We start from the raw sequence: 12,896 nt of genomic DNA, 5'->3' as shown, positions 1-12,896 counted from the left end.
TTTTTTTACGTGGCTCGCGCTTCGTGCGGAGCCAGCAGCGCCTTTGAAATGCCATTAAAAATGAAAAAACTAAAATAAAATTTAATTATTATAAAATACTCATTATTTTCCAAAGTCACAGGGAGCCACAACAGATGGATGAAAGAGCCACATGTGCTTGAGCTTCAGCAGCCAAAACTTAACAGGAAATAAAGGCAGAAAATGCATCTCACACAGAATAAGTCTCCCCTCAAGAAAGCTTTGACAGAAAGAAAATCATAAACAAGCAGATTTATTCAAAAGTGGGGGAACCACTGAGCTATGCATTAATGTGTATGTGGGCGACATCACTCACAAAATGAAAAGCTGATTTATGTAATCCAAATAATGTTCTCTTATATTGCTGCCCCAAGCTGCAACTGAAAATGTGCATTAGGTTATGAAGACACTTCCTATATTTGATGTCAGTGATTATTCATCACAGTCTGGCTGCACAGCCAAAGCTGAACCTTTTCTCTAGCAACGCTTCACTGCAGCAGGAAACCATGTTTCTGAATAAACCCCTCTGAAGTTGCTAAAATCAAAATCTGTCTTCCACAGGGTCCTTCCATGGTTTTACAGATTCATTAAACTCTCACTCTGATCATCTTTTCATCTACTGTAAAAGGATTCCCAGAGGTCTATTAATTGTGATTATGCTGTTTTGAGTAGGGGCGTAATGATTAATCGGCTTAATTAATGAATTTATTTGTATTTCCACAATCCAACCTGATTGATCAGTCTGAAAAAGTGGTTGATCGATTCAATCTACATGTCATGGTGCCTCTGTCAGCTCTCCTCCGCCTCCCCTCTCTGGTTGGCAATTGATTCATCCCAGCTGTGGCCACTCAACTCATCACTCTGCCAGACCTACTTAAGGAGCTCCAGGATCAGCATTCATCGCGAGTTCGTTGCCCCTGATGGAACCTCAATCCCACGAGTGGACGCCTGAATCCGTGATTACCCAAGCTGAACTTCATCCGAAGTTACCTACCTCCTCTCGGAGCTTCATCAAGCTGCAGGACGCTTCACGAGCCATTGCCAGACCTCCAACCACGTCACGAGCCATTGCCGAACCTCAAGTCTTGCCGCCGTCCTGCCGCAACATAAAACCAACATCATCGGAGCAATAAAACCTCCTACTTACCTTAACTCACCTCCTGTCTTCCTTCCGGGTTCCAGCATCTGGGTCTGACTAGCCTTGCTAGCCATGACACTACACCATTATAAAACAGTTTCAAAATGCAATATATTAAACTCGGCAAATACCACTTAGATTCAGACATGGTGAGTTTATTTTACTATAACATATAAAAAAACAAGTAACATCACAGCGGTCAACACATGTGATGTCAGCAAAAAGTGATCAACCGTCATTCCAGTCTAATGTGTGGAAACACTTTGAATTTAGCAAAGTCATGTGACCATCCAGTGTGCTAGAATGTTCTTTGATGTGGAAAAACAACAGAGGGCTGAACTTTAGTAAACTAACATGTGAATGGATTTTGACATTCATTCTTGTTTGTTTGTTTGGACACATATTTCATTTCTACTTGATGATCTGGAAGAAATCCAAGAATCTGGAAAACTTCACTGTTCAGCAGCAGGAATTTCTGTCTGAGTTTCACTGCTGGAAGTTTGGATGAAGATGTCCTGGATCCATTTGGGTCAGAGAATCAGATCAAATTGGTAGCTTACAGCAATGAGTTACATCGCTAGAGGAGACATCATGTCATTCCTCATGGGAGGAGAGCACCGCCATCTTGGTGAGGTCAACTCACTGCTGCAGTGCATGCATGTGAACACATTTTTTGCAAAATGCCACTTCATTGTGCAGGTTTCAACTGCCAAAATCAGAGAAATTAGTCCACGAAGGCATAACATTTCACAGGTAAGTACTGTAATTTTTTTCTTTTAATGCTGCAGGGGCTTCATTAATCATTCACATGTTGACATGCATGATGCTGCAGGGCTGTTATCAACATGCTGCATGATGTACATATAATTTGCTGTCAACATAAATGTAAACTTTATTTTGTTAAATCTATATACAGTATACTAGGACTAGGCTATTATAGTAATACAGATTTATTCATTTCTGACTCAGTGACTGAACTTTTCTTGCAGATTTCCAATGGATTCAGACTTCAGGAAAAAGTGGGCCTTAGCAATAAAAATAGCTAACCCAGATGGATCACTGTGGTTACCAACTAGTAATACAGTCTGGATATGTTCAAAAGATTTGTGGAAACAGATTTTGATAAGAGGCCAGACTGTTTGCTTGAAACCGACACCATAGCATCTATGTTACACAAACTGATCACTAACATGAATCAGAAAATCTATTGTTTTTCTTTGTTTTTTTAGGGTACATCTATTGTTAACTTTTGGACTTTTAGTTGACTTATTATTATTATTATTGTTATTATTATTTATATTATAATACTCATAAATTTTCATCTTCATTTTCTCTAGCAACGACAGAGCAAAGCCAGACAACTCTAACAGGTTAAATTGATTCAAAATCAAAACATTAAGTAATTTAGGGACATTTCTAAAATCCAACAAAGATTCTGTTTGCTGTTTGCTGCATCCTGAAGACACAGCAGCCAAACAGCTTTCTGAGATCCGAGTTGTGACTAAATTCTGACTTTAGGTCAAACTCAAGCTAAGTTTGAGGAATATTTATGCAAAACTAATTGAGTGTAATGCACAAAGATATTTGTCTCTAAATCAGGTGTTTCTGATCGGTTTGGTTATCAAGTCTTCAATAATCTTCAGCAGAGTAGATCAATAAATCATTTATGTGAAACATATCAGTGAGAATGAATGTCTGCAGATGTGCTGAAAACCTGCACTCTAGACAATGAAAACACGTGGATGGATAAAGGAAGACATGGTTCTCCTGGTCCTGTTATTCATATTTCATTTCTGCAGATGTTTATTGCGTTTGTTTTGAAAAGAATATGACTGATTATCCTGTAAAAACTGTAAACCACTGTTCCATCAAACACGCCACTGTGGTTGTGTTTATGGAGGAAACAACACTTTCAGATGGATGCACCACAACTTTTCTCTGCAGAAGCTTTCAGACCATTAATGAAACTGAACTCTGCTTGTGAACACTTAAGGAAAATCCACTCAGGAAACACACAAGCTCAAGTCTTTCACATTGAAACAAATCTTGGTGATTTTTGAAGAGCCTGTAAAGTCTCTTGACCTCTTCATGAACAATTAATCCAATTACCACACAGTTATGATTTAGCCTTTATTTCGCTTTAAAATGATAAAAACATGGACAGATTTTTTGTGCAGACTCTATAAAGGTCAAAACAAAGGAGAAAGTATGTTGATGTACTTGTAAAACTAAGTTTTTTAATATATTTAGCTAAAAGACGAAAAGAGATGTGAACCTCCCGTAAAACTAAGTTCCTCGCACTTTTACCTGAAAAACCTTGAAAATCTCTGTATAATTTTACAGCTCAGGAAATGACAGGGACTCGTTTGGAGACACACCTGGAAGAACATCTGCACCGAGCTCTGTGGTCCGCACAAACTCCCAGAGCTCCTGCCACGGCCTTAGGGGCCAAAAGGCAGCACAAAGCTCAGAGAGCAGAGTCAGCACGCCAGCGTTGTAAAAACAACACGCTCGACAGACCCCCAGCAATGAGCCCGCGAGTGACGCCATGCTTTCAGTCTCACTCTGCTGTTTGCTAGAGCTGACACAGCAAATATGAGAGGACACACCAGGACCAAAACAGGAAGCAGTATGACCACACAGTATATTGTATATAAACTTAATGACCTAACTAATCAATTAGTCCTGCAGCTTTTCAACAGTAAACATCTGGCCTCAGCAAAAAGGAGCAAACAGGTGAAGCCTGCTTTCCTCTGATCCCTGCGATTCTCAGAGGCTCCTCCCTTTGGTGAATAGTCATGGTCCTCTGTTTGCTCCAATGCTGCAGCTTCTTACGTAAGGCTTTGCAAAGCAGAGGACTGACTGTTAAAGAACCACAACAGGATAAAGTTCTAAAATCCATGCACAGATACAAAAATTGAATCAATCAGGAAGAATTTCCCCTTACTTCTTGATGGGAGAGAAGGGTGAACCAATGATGGACATGGGAGATGTAACGCCACCTGCTGGTTTGTCCTGCTTTTCAGCACCACTGCACCCCCTAAGGGAGACCCGCTCCACGGACCAGGCAGACACCCACCCAGCCCACAGTTGGTCCAGGAGAGAGCAAGGCAGGGGCCAGCCGACCCCTGTAAACATGTCCTGACCAGGATCACCCACAGTTGGAATTTTGGAGAAGGCTGGCGCATGAGGGCAAGGACCAGAACCCACACCACAGGGACACGGACACCCCCAGGCTCAGATGTGATTATTCTGACAAAGTTAATAAGTAATTATAGCTAATTTTGCTACAGAAGTCCACAGGATTTTGGCTTCTTGGAGTCAGAGGAACCCGAGGGGTTAGTGATTCCAGTTATCTTGTACAGTCAATGGTTTCTGCCAGTGGAGCAATCTGTTTACTTGGAGCCGCCTTGATCACAGCTTTCTTGGAGCCCTCAGTGGGCGCAGAGTTGGCGGGTTCAGGCATGTTTCCTCTTGTCTCCACCAGTGTAGCCAATGGCCTTCTGGTGAAGTTTCTTCTTGTCAGTTTTTCTTTTCTTACACCTGAAAAGGTTGTCTTACGTCAGCTGGAGCCTTCACTCTAATCATTTAAAGATATTTTAAATGTTTTTGTTTTTTTGAGTCTAGCATGAAATCCAACAAACATAAGTTAGCTTAAGCATTTAGCCAAGACAAGAATAAGGCAGGTAAAATAACTTTATGCTTAGTCATTACCATGTTTTGATGTAATTTATTCAGATGCACAACGTAGGTAATGAAAAACAAGACATCATAGTCTCAACAAAGATTCTAGCGTTTTTTTCTGCTGCTGTAATGGGATCATTCTTTTTCAAGGGAAAAGTGTTTTCAGACTTCTTCTTTCAGACACGTTCAAGAAAATTTCTTTTACGCAGTGAGATCCAGCAAACCAGTGCCGGTTTGGCACTTTTCTGCTCCTATGGAAGCTCTCTGCCGCTTTCCTTTCACACAGAATCAAAGTGTTGTTTGTGGGGAAAAACAGGAACGCACTTTACCATAGAAACAATCAGCAATGGGTCCACAACGGTTCGTGATGCATCTGTGGACAGACACTAACGAGACGGGACATTTCCCCCTTTTTCCTCACCGGTGTCCGGACCCCACTGCTGCTGCTCTGCTGTGACCAGTTTCCTGTTCTTTACTGCTTGCATTCATCCCAGACATGGTGACAGATAAAAGTCGGAGGCGGCAGGAAATGCAATGCTATGGATTATCTGGGCTTTACATCAATGCGGTACAAAGTTTCAGAGGTGGGAAGGTGAGCTGCAGGATCCTGATATGCCACAGCCGAACCAGCTGCTGCCTATCTGGAATCTATTCAAGTAAACTGACCCCTGAAGCCATTGCTCTCTAGCCTGATAAAAACCTGTGGTGCTCACTTCTCTCATGATTAGGGGACGACAACAAAAAGTAAAAAAAATCAAACAAAAGCTACAGTTCAGCGCGTCTGCAGGGGGCTTTGGTTACAGGCTCATAACCGAACGAGCCATCCTGACCGGAGCAGCAGCAGATCACGTTACTGGATAAGCTTACAGTCAGTGAGAGGAATCGTTGGAGTCTTTGTGCCTTAAAGGGTCTCTGCTGATACTCATGCAAACACAAGTTAAGAAGAACAAATGCTCAAAGACCTGCCCTTGAAAAAGGAATCATGTTCAAACAACTGCTTCATGTTCCTTTTTCCTCTAAGGAGAATAAAGTGCAAATTGTTTTTGGATTCATTCATTTTCCATTCCGTTTTATCCCTTTCTGGATCACGGGGCTGCTGGAGCCTATCCCAGCCACTTGTGGGCGAAGGCAGGGGACACCCTGGACAGTTCACCAGTCTGTCGCAGGGTAGAATGTCCTCAATCACACGCCCATTCACTCTCACACTCACACCTAGGGACAATTTAGAGTTGCCAATCAACCTATGAAGCATGCTTTTGGATTCACATTCAAAATGTTTCATCCCGTCCAACACTACAGAACAGGCCCACTAGAAATAAGTCAAGAATTTGTTATGTTTTCTTTAAAAAAGTCACCCGAAAAATTCAACTGGGTAAAAAAATGGTATTACACAGAGTTCTCATTTTAAGAAAATAATACTAGTCACTGAGACATGTTGATTTAAATTAATATTATTTTACTTTGGACAACTTTCTTGATGAGGTTATTTTCTAACACGACAAAAACTGAGACATTGTTTCTTGAAATAAGGGTCTTTTTAGTTTCTTAAGATTAATTTTTAAAAGTGATGAAACTCCTATGTTGATGAGTCCAGAACATGACGATAAAAAATTCTTACATATTAAATACAGGAAACGTATCTGACAGACTGTTTATCCAGAAGTCATCATCTATTTGAAACAGTTGCAGAAATAAACTTTGAGCTGACCTCAGTTCTTAGCTAGAGTCATGGTGTGAGCTCAGATCAACAATATTTAAATGCTTCACAGAAAGACACAACAAGAGCAATTTTTCTCTGAAATGGAACAAAAACAACAGTAGCCACAAATGTTTTAGATTAATCAAGTTGCAGAACTGCCTTCAAAAAAAATCAGGGAACTCTCTAAATGTCACACATTCATCCAGAAAATGCACTGAAGCATTTCTTCTGGTTCTGTTTGTGCCGCGTTGGCCTTTGGTTTTGGGTCAAATGCCCTTCCTGACACATTTCTTTATCCAGACTTGGGACAGGCACATGACAGTCCTGGATTGTGCCCCCTTGTGGTTGCTTTAGGTAGTGGGGTAAACATAAAACCTAAATCTCATAAAAAAACTACTGTAACACTTACTCCTAGGATTCAAATTCATTCAGAACAGTTAAATGAAGGTGTTTGAAATATAGAAGGTTTTCTGTCAGCACAGGATTATTTCAACACCTAACAGTTATAAACCTCCTGCTTCCATCTACCTGTCCCTAACATTTTAACTCTGATTTCCCACACTGTGTCTGAGTTTTCCACTCCCCTGAGTTCCCTGCTCATTGCTAGTCATCTTCATCCTCGTCTCCCTTCACCTCCACACTTGTCAGCTGGTTGGTTTGAAATCCTCTCCGACAAGTCAGAATGTGAGATTTGTGTGCCGCGTTGCTCAGGCGTGTTTTCAGGTCAGAGCGTTTGCTGAGGAGGCTTTTTTTTATGTTTGTGCATCCACAGAACAAAATACTCACCGCCTTTAACTCCGTTCATGCAAAACTATGTTCTCTCATTCCAAAGTCTTTTGTACCAGTTTCTCCAGCCTCCAATAATATCTAAAAGCAGAGAGTCCTTCAGAGGTCCTGAATCTTTCATATGGAAGCGATTGAGTAGCATAAATAAAAAGAAAAAGCATTTTGAAGTATTGCTTTTTCATTTTCAAAATGAAGCTGCATTTTTTGACTCAAAATTAAAATGAAAAAGCAATACTTCAAAATGCTTTTTCTTTTTCTTCTTCAACACAGCTTTTTCTGTCACTTGATTAAAATGATAAAAAAATGGTATTTGACATTTCATTTTCAAAAAGTTCTCTGCTAAATGTGTAGCATAATTTTTTTAGAAAGGTCTAATTTGACAATTAAAATGGATTAACAGAAATGCTTTTTCATTTTCAAAATGTAACTGCATCAAATGACTCAAAATTAAAATGAAAAATCAATCCTTAAAAATGCTTTTTCATTTTATACTTAAAACCGCTTATTCTGTGTCATAATTAAAACCTAAATGCAAAGAGGGGATGAAAGCATCAATTTCATCAGTGGGTATTTAAGGTGATTTGAATAGAACTTACAATTTCCCTGCTTTGCTCACTGGATTGTCTATTTATTGAATTTCTGTCATTTCTGTGAAGTACTTTAACACCTGCCTTGCCTTATGCATTAAGGCCTGTTCACACCGGGACGAATTTCGCCGGCGATTTTCGCCGACGTTTAACGCCTCGTGACTAAACAACACTGCCGCAAAGAAATAATGACGGACATTCTTAAATATCCCCTTACCAAGTACCAGTTGGAGCTACTGGTGCTTGAAATATTCATGTTTTCTTTGTATTATTCGGACAAGCGCGTAAATACTTGCTATCTTCTTCTGAGTGAAAAGCGACTTTAAGAAGCGTAAAGTTGCGCAGCGCCACCTTGTGTACAGGAGTATTTCTGTTTACATTAAGCGCCATCTAATGTCAGGGAATGAAATTGCATGTTCGCTCGGCTCACCGTCAGCGAAAATCGCCTGGGTGTGAACACAAAAAACGTGGCGAAAAACGCTGGCGAAAAACGCCTGGCGAATATTCGTCCCGGTGTGTACGGGCCTTTAGGCTGTGGTGCAGAGGTAGGGTTCTCGCTCTGCCTGCCCATGAGCCGAAGTGTCCTTGGGCAAGACACTGAACCCCATATTGCTCCTGTGGTTACAGGTTGGTGCCAGTGTTCAGCATCAGTGTGTGAATGTGTGTGTGTGTGTGTGTGTGTGCATGTGGGAACGGGACTGTGACTGTAGAACTCTTTGGGCCTTTTAAGAAGGTAGTAAAGAGCTATAGAAGTAGACATCATTTACCAAACATTTTTCCTCAAAATCAGCAGAAAAAGTAATTAAACTAAAGAAACAGCGGGCGCTTATCAGTTCCACAGAGCGCCGACCCGAAGAAACATTTATTCATGCAAACACTTCCTCCTTTTTGTAACCATATTTTCTTTGCTTCCCCTGAACCCTTTCTATCCCCACAACCATCACTACACTCAGCAAACATGAACACACACACAAGACGGATGCTGAAAGGGGAAATGTGCAAGAAGTGGATTAGAAGACTTGTTTTTGTGTTCAATTTACCTTAAATTATTTCAGTTAAGGTCACAGTTTTTCTTAGTATTTATAGTCTAGAGCACCTGTGTCAAACTCACAGGCCAAATGTGGCTCTCCATGTCATTTTATGTGGCCCGCGAGAGCATAAAAGTTTTTAATTTCTTAAAATAAAATGTAAAAATTGCTGTGTATTTATTCATATTTTGGGGGAATCTGACTTGAAATATTGGATTGGGCAACTAAACATTAGGACGTAAACACTGTCAATATAACCTAACCTGACAGAATCAAATGTAAAAGGATTTATGCTAGAATAACAAGCAAACATGTTTCTATGCAACTGGAATTGTCACTTTAAAAAGTTATAATAAATAAAAAAAATAGTTATTTAACATTATCGAGTAGTTACATTTATTTTTCATTACATTTAGTTACATGTATGTTATATCTAACCCTTGAGGACAGCTGCTATACTGATGTGGCCCTCAGTGAAAATGAGTTTGACCCCCCTGGTCTAGAGTGTCATCATGCATGGAACATGCCATTAAAAGTCTATTCTATTCTCTTTATTCCTTTCCATTCTATTGTACTCTATGACTAATGTGTTTTCTTGTTTATTTGCAGTTTTTTCCAGACCAAACACCACCAGTTTGCAGCTGTTTGGAAATTCCTCCATTTTTAAATATATTTTTTGCATGCCATATTTGTACACACAAAAGCCTTTTCAGCCTGTTCAGTGCGCCATAAGTTGCGCGCACTCCTGCGCAGATTGTCTAAATGAAACTCGCTGAAAGCCTTTCCTTTGTTGGAACTCCAGTTAAGCCAAACTCTTGATTTGCTCCCTGACAGTTTAACAGCGTGGCGCCCGCGTGTGCTGCTTTCTCATTTCCATTCCCCTATAACAGCTGGCCTCCATTGAATTACAAACGTTTAATGGGATGCGTGTTTTGTGGGTTTCCTCTTCACTTTCAGCACGCAGCATCAGTGCTGCACTCACACACACACTCTCTTTCCTGTGCGTTTTGGGTGTTTTCCCGCGCGTCTCTGTGCGCTCGCGCTCTGATCGCCCTCCTGTTAGTGAGAGGTGTGAGGAGCAGCAGATACTTGACGGAGCCATCATCTGGTCCTGTATGACAACAGAGAACAGGAAAGCTCTTAGAAATGCACAAGCCGCTTTGATCACGGGGATGAGTGCCATCCTCTGCTGATCCACTGCGCGCGCGCGCTCGCTCACATGCATATGCATGGCGCACAAACCCACCAACAGACCAGCTAATTTTTCTGTCAATATAAAGTGCAGAAACTATATTTTTCCAGCTCTTTAACGCAAGTTCTTGTTTGTAATTCACCTTCTCCCAAACGGAACATCAGTCATCGGTTCCCTGCCGTCACTTGCAAAGACCTCCTTCACCTTTTACATGAGATTTGCAGCAGAAAGGTCGCTCCATTCGCTGCATTCATGGTTGTGTTTGAACGTTTCTCCATTTAGATCAGCAGATGCTTGAGCCCGGGGGGCATCTGCCTGGAAATCCCTGCCTTTGGGTATGTGCGGCCCCATGATGCGCGCTGTCAGAAACTAATGATCTGCGTTGTCTCCGCGTGAGTCAAACGTCATTTAGGAGCCTCCAGCTGACAGAGGCACGCGGCTGCCAGCGGAGCGGCACCGACAACAAGCTCTCTGTCACTGATGGAAGCGGGGGGGTTCCATAAAAACATGCTCCACAAATGGAGTACAGGGACCGTGGAAACGGATTAACTAGTCTGTATGAGGAAAGTAGACTTCCCTGTCATCAGGGATTCTCCACATGCGCAAAAGCACCAAAACAAACCTTAAGACCGGAGATGATGATTCATAGAAATCTAAACCACATTTCAGATCACATGGACCGGCCCTCCAAACTTCCACCATGTCATCTGCTGTCGCCGCTGAATGACACTCGGACCTGAAACTACATCTGCTTCAGTTTGGAGACATTACTCACTGCACGCGGCTCCTCTGCTCCTCGTCCGCGAGAATCCTTTGCTTTGTTCGTCGCGGGAATTCTGGAATAAAGTTCCCTCAAAAGCAGGAACACGCACGGCCCCGCGCACACAGATGCAGCACCCGCACGTCAAGTGGTCGGATCATTGGGTACAGTTCTTACCAAAGCGCGTTCGCGGCGCCGGAGCGCGCCTCCTGTGTGATAAGCGTGATGCCTTCAGGAACCGCTCGTACATAGTGTATTCGTGTCAATTTGGAGTCACATAAGTTCTCAGGGGTTCTCACAGTGAGACGGTCCTGCTTCAAACCCCGGCTGTGTCCTTTCTGTGTGGAGTTTGCATGCTCTCCTCGCGCATGCGTGGGTTTTCTCCTGCTTCTGAAGTTGAGGCGTGAATAGGCGTGAATGTGTCTGTGATGGACAGGTGTCGTAGGTGAACCCCGCCCCCACCTCCAGGTGGGCTCCTGCATACCTTTTCTTTTTTTTGCTCCTGCATACCTGCACATGCATACGACGGAGTTTTAGGGCCACGGTGAGGAAAAAAAATTCTGGCCAACGTGGCGAGATTAAAGTCGTCATGTCGACTTTAATCTCGCCATGACGAGAAAAAACTCGACACAAAGTTTCGAGAAAAAACTCGTCTTGTCGAGATAAAAGTCGAAATAAAGTTTCGAGATTGCTCGCGAGAGAAAAAAACTCGTAAATTTACGAGATGATTGTGGAAGTGAGCCTGCAGAGCAGCAGGTGAACGCCGCGCAGCAGCAGATCAGACCGACTAAACTTTGTTGAACAGGTGAGCTGAATGTTTATTGATAATGTTCCAAATGTCTGGAGGCTCATTTGATTGATTTACGATTCATTAAAGTTTTATCTATTGATGGTTGGTTTGCAGGATCACTGCAGCCCGATGATGAAGCCATCAGGTGTCCCTGCAGCTGTTTGCTTGAATCCTTTCTTCCTCCACCAAGGACCAGATCTCTATGTTTGTGCGACGCTTCCGTCTGAGGAGCAGCACTTTTTTGCCTATTTCAACGTTGTAATGCTAATATAACAGACTATTTTCATTCATCTTTGTTTTTGAATGATCAAACGGGTCGCTTCATCTGCAGCAGTGGGCGTATGTAACACTGTTTACTTCCGCATTGGTGATCGGATGACAGATTCATGACGTAATGTGACAGATGAACTTCAGGTGTGTGAATGAAAAGGAGAATAAAGGCCGCAGCGGTCCTCTACACCCAAACGTTTCTCTGAGCTCCTTATTTTACAGATGAAAGTCCGCTTTACTGACACTGAACAATACACCGAACCCCGGAAAGGCGGCTCCACTGACAATAATCTGATTTTGAGTCGCCAAAAGGTTCAGAATCTCTTTGTTTTAAACCTATAATCCGGAAATAAAGCTTCACAAAAGGCTCCACATATTTCATCTTCAAGCTAGGCTCCGATAAACAGACAACTTCGGTGTTTTCTCCTTGTTAATCTATGACTTTTTCCCGTAAGTTTACGAGTTTTTATCTCCTAATAAAATTACTTTTTTTTTGGTGGCCATAAAACTCTGTCGTAAACTCTTAAATACAAAGCCACTAGCTCACTAACATTAGCCATAACACTGAATACTCCTGAAAGACTCAGCTTCACTGCTGTCGCGCAACATTGCGACTTTAATCTCGAAACTTTATTTCGACTTTTATCTCGACACGACGAGTTTTTTCTCGAAACTTTGTGCCGAGTTTTTTCTCTTCATGACGAGATTAAAGTCGACATGACGACTTTAATCTCGTCACGTTGGCCAGAATTTTTTTTCCCCACCGTGGCCCTAAAACTCCGTCGTACATGCAGGACACAGCGGGAGCAGAAGATGGAAGGATGATGTGGGGAAAAAATTCTGGGGAAAAAAAATCTAAACTCTTATTATCATAGTCTTACTAACACTGACTTTCGAACGTAGTTTCCTTGTCGGTGCAGCTTAGGAAGTGAAAAATGTCAATT

Source organism: Oryzias latipes, chromosome 6 (assembly GCF_053564925.1).
Source record: "Oryzias latipes strain Hd-rR chromosome 6, Olatipes_Hd-rR_3.1".
NCBI classification, from domain to species: Eukaryota; Metazoa; Chordata; class Actinopteri; order Beloniformes; family Adrianichthyidae; genus Oryzias; species Oryzias latipes.
The sequence above is the reverse complement of the archived record's forward strand: the minus strand, read 5'-3'. Positions refer to the sequence as shown.